Here is a 7644-nt window from a genome sequence, read left to right on the forward strand (position 1 = left end):
AAAAACCACTTGATTAAAACAGTGATTTAAACCAAACAACCTGGCCGAAAACGATACTCTTATTGCGCATAACACTGAAATATATCTAGCAATCAAAATACTAAATTGTAAGAAAAAAATTGTGTTTAATTTGGCAATGCTAGCTTGAATATGATGCTTAAGAAACTTGTGTAACTTATGCTTAAGAAACTTGTGTAACTTATGCTTAAGAAACTTGTGTAACTTATGCTTAAGAAACTTGTGTAACTTATGCTTAAGAAACTTGTGTAACTTATGCTTAAGAAACTTGTGTAACTTATGCTTAAGAAACTTGTGTAACTTATGCTTAAGAAACTTGTGTAACTTATGCTTAAGAAACTTGTGTAACTTATGCTTAAGAAACTTGTGTAACTTATGCTTAAGAAATTTGTGTAACTTATCCTTAGTCACTTATTCTTACTTTTCCAGTATGGTATGGTACATTTACTAGAATTTATAATGCATTGGTTTTCCCAATTGAAGCTGTATTTAAAAATGTAAAACAAATGCTTCGGTTATAAAGTCTGTCAGCTCTGCTTTGGTTAAAAATACTCTGAATTTATACACCCGAGAAGAAATTTTTAGGTGAGAATAAATGCGTTTAATTAGTGTATTAACAAATTATGCGTGAGAATTTTTATATGGAATAAAATTTTGGGCAGATCAGAAAATTTAAAATCTTGAAATATATATCTCAGTAATTATAATTCCGGATATATAACCCTTTAATCTACATAAAACTTTTGTTATTTAACATATCAGGTTAAAAAAACTATTTGACAATAATGACATCAAGTTTTTGATTGTTTTAATACAGATTTAGTTTCTGAAGTCAAAACCTAACCCTGATGCTCTATCATACATATTTTGAATAAGCAGCTCTATTACACTTAGGAAATGGAACGAAAGTAATGAGTAGCTTAGATAAATAAACCATAAAGAACAATTTTATGGTCCAGACTCTTATGTTGAAAAATTCAAGATTGCAAATTATAATTAATATTTTGTTTTAATTGTAATAAAATAATGCTTGAAAATAAAACATTGTAAAATGCAAAAAAGTAAGTTTTTTATCATTTTATATACCAATTGTGTTCAAAACATTATCAAAAAGCATTCATTTATGTTTGACAGTTTAAAATAGTTTGACATTTCATGTCAATACCCCAACCTGATTTCAAACCCAAGCCAGAGAAAAAAAACTGATTAAACAGTCATTCAAATATATAATGATTAGATTCAACAGATACTTACCTACCACTGCAAATATCCAAATAATTTGAGAAACTTGTAATTTCATCACTGTAGTTTTACAAGGATATACTACCACTTTTCGAAGTTGTATATCTTCAACTCTCATGAATGACAGATGAGAACTTTCAGACTAAAATTTTTCATCAGCAACTCAATGGTATTTGATAAAGGGAAAGAAAAAATAAACAAAGTGAGATATGACAAGAAAAAAAAAACATTAAAAGATAAGGACAACACACACATTCATCCCTTTCACACAACACGAGACATCACAACACAAAAACACAAATCACAAAACAAGGACAACATACATTCATCCCTTTCACACAATACGAGACATCACAACACACAAAAACACAAATCACAAAACAAGGACAACACACACATTCATCCCTTTCACACAACACGAGACATCACAACACAAAAACACAAATCACAAAACAAGGACAACATACATTCATCCCTTTCACACAATACGAGACATCACAACACACAAAAACACAAATCACAAAACAAGGACAACATACATTCATCCCTTTCACACAATACGAGACATCACAACACACAAAAACACAAATCACAAAACAAGGACAACATACATTCATCCCTTTCACACAATACGAGACATCACAACACACAAAAACACAAATCACAAGACAAGGACAACGCACACATTCATCCCTTTCACACAACACGAGACATCACAACACAAAAACACAAATCACAAGACAAGGACAACACACACATTCATCCCTTTCACACAACACGAGACATCACAACACACAAAAACACAAATCACAAGACAAGGACAACACACACATTCATCCCTTTCACACAACACGAGACATCACAACACACAAAAACACAAATCACAAGACAAGGACAACACACACATTCATCCCTTTCACACAACACGAGACATCACAACACACAAAAACACAAATCACAAGACAAGGACAACACACACACATTCATCCCTTTCACACAACACGAGACATCACTACACAAAAAACACAAATCACAAGACAAAGACAATAAATATACAGGGCTCCCACTCAAAAAATGAGAAAAAGTAGGAAACGCAGGACTAAAAAGTAGGATGGGGGAGGGTAACCCCTTAGACAACATAATCATAACATAATGGCAAAAAATCCCTAAAAAAATTTTTGCAAAAAAAAAAAATTAAATAATTAAAATTTTTTTTAATTAACTTTTTTTTCCCTAGCACTATTTCAGTCAAGCTAAAACAAAATGACAAATGACTTGGTTACAAAACCAATTTTTGGCCAAAATAGTGCACTAGCAACCACAGATAATTCTTTGCTGTCTCTCCTCATATATATTACATTCTTTTTTGGAGTCTTCCAAAGTGACGAGCTTGTCAACTCTCTTCGACAAGGCACAGCAAATTTCGAAGAAATACATTTTTTAAGGATGACGCACCTTTGAGACCACTTTCGAAAGCACAATGTAAAATGCGTAAATTACAAGATCCAACGTATATAAGGCAAGGTGAACCAGATAATTTTACTGTTTTGCTCATCATTTTTTAAATTTTTCTGTTTTGTTCACATTTTACTATTCAATGCCAGTGTAATCATTTTTGACAAATTAAGCACTTTCATTTCTAGCTCTTTGCTGAGCATTGTAAATATTGTTTATGCCTGTTCATGCCTTAAAAATAAAGAAAACTGAATGCTATTGGGTAGCGTCAGAATCACCAAAACTAGAATAGGCCTATGTATCAAACAGCATTGAAATGCAAACTGTTGTTTCACCTATTTGCACCATAATTTTGAATGATGAAAGTTACTGTCCAAGACCATGAAGTAATAAATACAAAATTATTTTTCCATCCAGACAGAAGTTTTTAATGACTACTATACTTGTTGAACCCTCAAACTAAGCAAATGAAAAATTAATTAAATGGTCCACATACCCCCCCCCCCCCCCTCTCTAAATTACCTTAAAAATGATACAATTTCTGCTTTGGCAGAATCATTAATTGCATTCCCCAACATTTGTAATATTTGGCAATATATCAATAATTTCCTGCTCAATTAAAAATCAATTACACAAATTTTGTCTATAAAATTTGGTAAAAAAGTAAGAAAAGTAGGACAAAAACTAGGAAGTAAGACAACCGAGAAAGTAAGACATTTTACCAAAAAGTAGGACGAGTGGGAGCCCTGTATATATTTATTCCTTTCACAAAACGTAACACAAGATCATAAATTAAATATGTAGTACTCACATATCTCATCTCAATTTTTGGATGGCAATTCACAGCTGGATTGTGGATTTAAGAAATCTGAAAATAAAATATAATGCATGTTACAGAAGCTACTAAATATATGCTAGTCAAAGATTTCTTGAAGAGATTTTAAATACTTATACAATTTTTTTTTCCAAACTAAACATTTATTCCAGGTTAAAAAGCTGGGAGGCATCTTCTTTTTTAATTGTAATGGCTATAATTGCAATTGTTCCGCAGCATTATTCTTTTTTTTTTACGAGAAGCTATATGGCAACACTTCAGCACACTTGCTGTGCAACTTTTTTTTGGTTTTTGATTTAACTAGAATTAAACCACTTTAAACTTTTAAACAATTGCATAAAATAAATTGTTTATTAATCGATGAAAGCAAATGTTTCAATATGATAAAATGTACGAGGTTTTGCTCTTGAACTGAACTAAATTTATAAGACCAGTGGGTGAAAAAATTCCCTATGTTGTGTAATGATTGAATAATTGTATTGCTATAGGCCCATTGTTGCTCTGTGGCGACATTTTAATGGGGAGATTGGCTCACATGCGTGCCTCGAAGTTAAGAACCACAGAAAACCAACTTCAGTCGACCACCACTATGACGACGGTGGGCGAAGGACTGGCAGATTTAAGGCAAATGAAATTAAAAAATTTGGATGGGTTTGTAAAAAGTTAAGCAAGGAGTTAGATAGTTGGATTTAAAATAAAGTTTTTGAGTAGAGAACAAAATTTTGTGTCAGAGGGAGCCCCTATTATTGAGTTTGGAAACATTGCACCAAATTCTTTTCAGATGGGTGGTATGAAAGTCGATCCATGAGTTAAAGAGACATTTTGATGAGGTATTTTTGGAGAAAACAATGGCTTTACAGTACATCGATTACAGCTTTGAATTTATGCCAGAGAGAGTGAATGTCTGTTAGAGGAGATAAAAATCAGGGAAATGAGTACAAAGGATATTTTGCATAATTTTTTAAAAAAATTAAGTTTAAAGGAAGGAATAGTGTGATGGAGGATGAAATTAACAAAAAGGTGTTTTGTGGTCGGTGCAACCATAAAGAAAGAAAAAGAAATCATATACTGGGATTTTATTGGAAAAAGCTATTAGATCTAAGACAGAGCTAGAGTGGTTAGATATTTTAGTTGGTTCTCAAATGGTTTGGGCAAGATTAAACTTGAAAATATATAGAACACTATTGTTGATACTATGATTGCATGAAAGAGACCACATTTTGTGCCAAGCTATTCCAGGTAAATTCTAATCACAGACAATTATGATGCAAGTTGAAAAAATTACCTAGAATTGCTTCAAAATCTACAAAACAGCTAAAATCTGGTGTAGGGTTTCTTAACCTAAGGGTAGTACTAGGACTTCAGAGAGGGATCGTACAAATACACTTACTGCCGGGATTCTTGAGTTATAGGTCGTGACCTGAACTTGATTCACAGCAGCTTCCTAGGCAAGTTGTAAAAATCCACATACAAGTGATGTTATAAAAACACACTTTGTTGCATCACTGGTTTCACAAATTAAAAAAAAACCAAAAAAACAGTTCCATGATCTTGTTGATTTTTGGGTACGGATGAAAAGGGTTATATTGCTACAGAAATTGCTCCATTATTATTGCTCCAAATTATTACAGAATATTGCTACTATATGAAAAGGGTAAAATTGCTACAGGGGTGCACAGTTGGGATAATGTTATTCGGCCCCACCAATTTATAGATTGGAGTTCCGGAGGATTTTAATGGGGGATAGAGCTATTAAAGACTTTAAAGTTTGTGTCTTTGTGGAAAGCAGAATAGTTTGGGGTAAAACTTCAGAGTTGATGTTATTTAGCCACATTTTGGTGACAGGTAAAAAAATTGGGATTATGAATTAATAAGATAAATTAAAAGGAATTAATTTTATTGATTATACTTCTTGTGCTTATGGTTCCGATCCTCTGAAGGTTTTTTTTAGATACCTCATGGGAAGCTAATTGGATGCTGTTTGCAAGGTTGGACCTAAAGGAACGAAGGAAGATTAAGGAATATCGGTGGGGGGGGGGGGGGGTTAGTTTTAGAATAATGTTGGTATCCCATCTCCCATACTCAATGACATTTCTCCTAAATATATTTGATTTTTATAAGGGTGAAGTTATGGAATAATTTTATCTTTAAGCCGTTATCGCTGAATTTTCTGGAAGCCCCCCCCCCCCCAAATCTGATCTCGCAGTCTGCCTGTCTCAGGTGAAAAAGTCCTCGGAGATTGAAAAGCAACTGTCTTTTAATTCATAGGAGTTTCTCAAAATTTCAGATCTGAATTTGCCGAATTTAATGATTGAAAGTCTGAGTCCAAGATTTCTTTTGGAGCCAAGTCTGTGGCACCGATAGATATCTGAGGGTGAAATTTCAATATTTAATAGTTTGGAGCAACATTTGATTATTTTAGATTCGAGAACAGAGGGGAATTCAATGTCTGAGGCTTCTTTTGGGATGCCACAAAAGATCAGATTGGCACAGCACATGGGAGTGTTCTTCCTGATCTATTACTTCGGAGGCGAGTGAAGAACTAAATTCTGAGAAGCCTAAGGAGAGATGGGAAGACTTGGTTTTTAAGATCTTCGATAGGGAAAAAATTCTATTCCACTGCACTTAAACGTTAGGATAATCCATTTAATTGTGAGCTGAAAGAATCCTGTTTTTGTAAGCAGAGTTAGTTTGTCTAGAATGGTGGTTCGTATGTCTTAGAGTTATCTGATGCTATGGCGGTTCTGAGGTAGAATAAGATCTAGTTTGATTTTGTGAAGGACGGGGAGAATGGTTGACTCTAGGGCCAGAATTGGACTCAATATCGCAGGAGAGCAAGAAACAGGTGGGTAGTGGGCGAGAAGGAACAATATATTGGATGGAACAACGTTACACATAAATTGGCGGAGGTGGAAAAATCATTGGACAACATATCTGTGAAATTGTAAATATAACAAAAAATTAAATACATGAAATGGATACAAGATCAACGGAAGGGAAACAACAAGAGAAGTGGGAAATATATAAAATTTAAGGAAATAAATATATAAAATTTAAATTACAACATCGTATAAAGGGTTTTGACTAACCTGTAGGAATAATAAAGATGCATCATTCTGGCTGTAAAATTGTCACAAGCATCCTGTGGAGAGATATCACAAGTCAATTATAAACTAGCACAGAAATGCCCATCTGTCTTAGGAGAACAGGTTTCATAAGGTGGCAGCCTGGAGGTAAAGAGTCCACTTTAGAGAGCGGCGAGACAAGTTGACTTGAAAGCGAGAAAGATGACATAGGCTTGAGAAAAAAGAAAACCAAAACAATGCCACGCTGGTAGCTTTTCCCCTCTGATGAGCGAGCAATATAGTAGTTATGATGAGTAGCAATCATGAAGCATGGAAAAAATCTATAGGAGTGATAAAATTTTAAATTAAAAAAAATCCAATTTTTTCCAATTCCTTTAAAAAAAAACTTAATTTTTTCATGCCTCGAAATTAATATTGTTAAAGCTTCTCGAAAAAAAATCAGTCATCAAGAGAATGCAATGAAAATTATACTTAATTACAATGATCACAATACCTAAGATTTTTATTTTTTCATTAGGAAAGTTAACGACCTCTACTGACTCAACAGAGAACAAAAATAAAATAATTAAAGGTACGTATTACAGACAACTTGAATACATGGAGGCCAGTACCTACTCTCAAATGAACTGGTCTGGAAAAAACTGTTTCAGTCCAAAGAAAATAGAAATGAATGTTTTTGTGTAGCTCAGTACCATCTTTCAACCATGTAAAACACCGGAAGCAAAAATGCTTTCAGTCCACTGTAATAAAAGACGGATATGGCATAAGGAGAAACAATGATTATAGTCACAGCGAGCAGATTGAAAAATTCTGCTCAGAAAAAAATGCAAAAACATGCACTTAAAAATGCAAAAACCTGCACTTAAAAAACAAATGTGTTTGTTTAACAAAAAATTCCAAAATGTGCACTGAAAATCGCAAAATATGCATGCATATTTTGGAATTTTCAGTGGGGTGGTATTGAACACCCCAGAATATGCATTAGAAATCTTGAAAAAAGTAAAAAAA

General features: G+C 33.3%; 1 long non-coding RNA gene across 1 annotated transcript; it reads right to left on the minus strand.

Annotated features, from left to right (window-relative positions):
- Nucleotides 1-3523: 3523 nt before the first annotated feature.
- Nucleotides 3524-7370, minus strand: LOC149068033 (uncharacterized). Its single transcript, XR_016195220.1, has 3 exons — nt 7252-7370; nt 6640-6956; nt 3524-3583 (listed from the first exon to the last, which is right to left on the minus strand). It is a non-coding gene; the product is annotated as an uncharacterized LOC149068033 (long non-coding RNA).
- Nucleotides 7371-7644: the final 274 nt, after the last annotated feature.

This window comes from Pholcus phalangioides, unplaced genomic scaffold (genome assembly GCF_987345545.1).
Source record: "Pholcus phalangioides strain wild (caught in Gottingen) unplaced genomic scaffold, Ppha-v1.0 ptg000027l_1, whole genome shotgun sequence".
Taxonomy (NCBI): Eukaryota; Metazoa; Arthropoda; class Arachnida; order Araneae; family Pholcidae; genus Pholcus; species Pholcus phalangioides.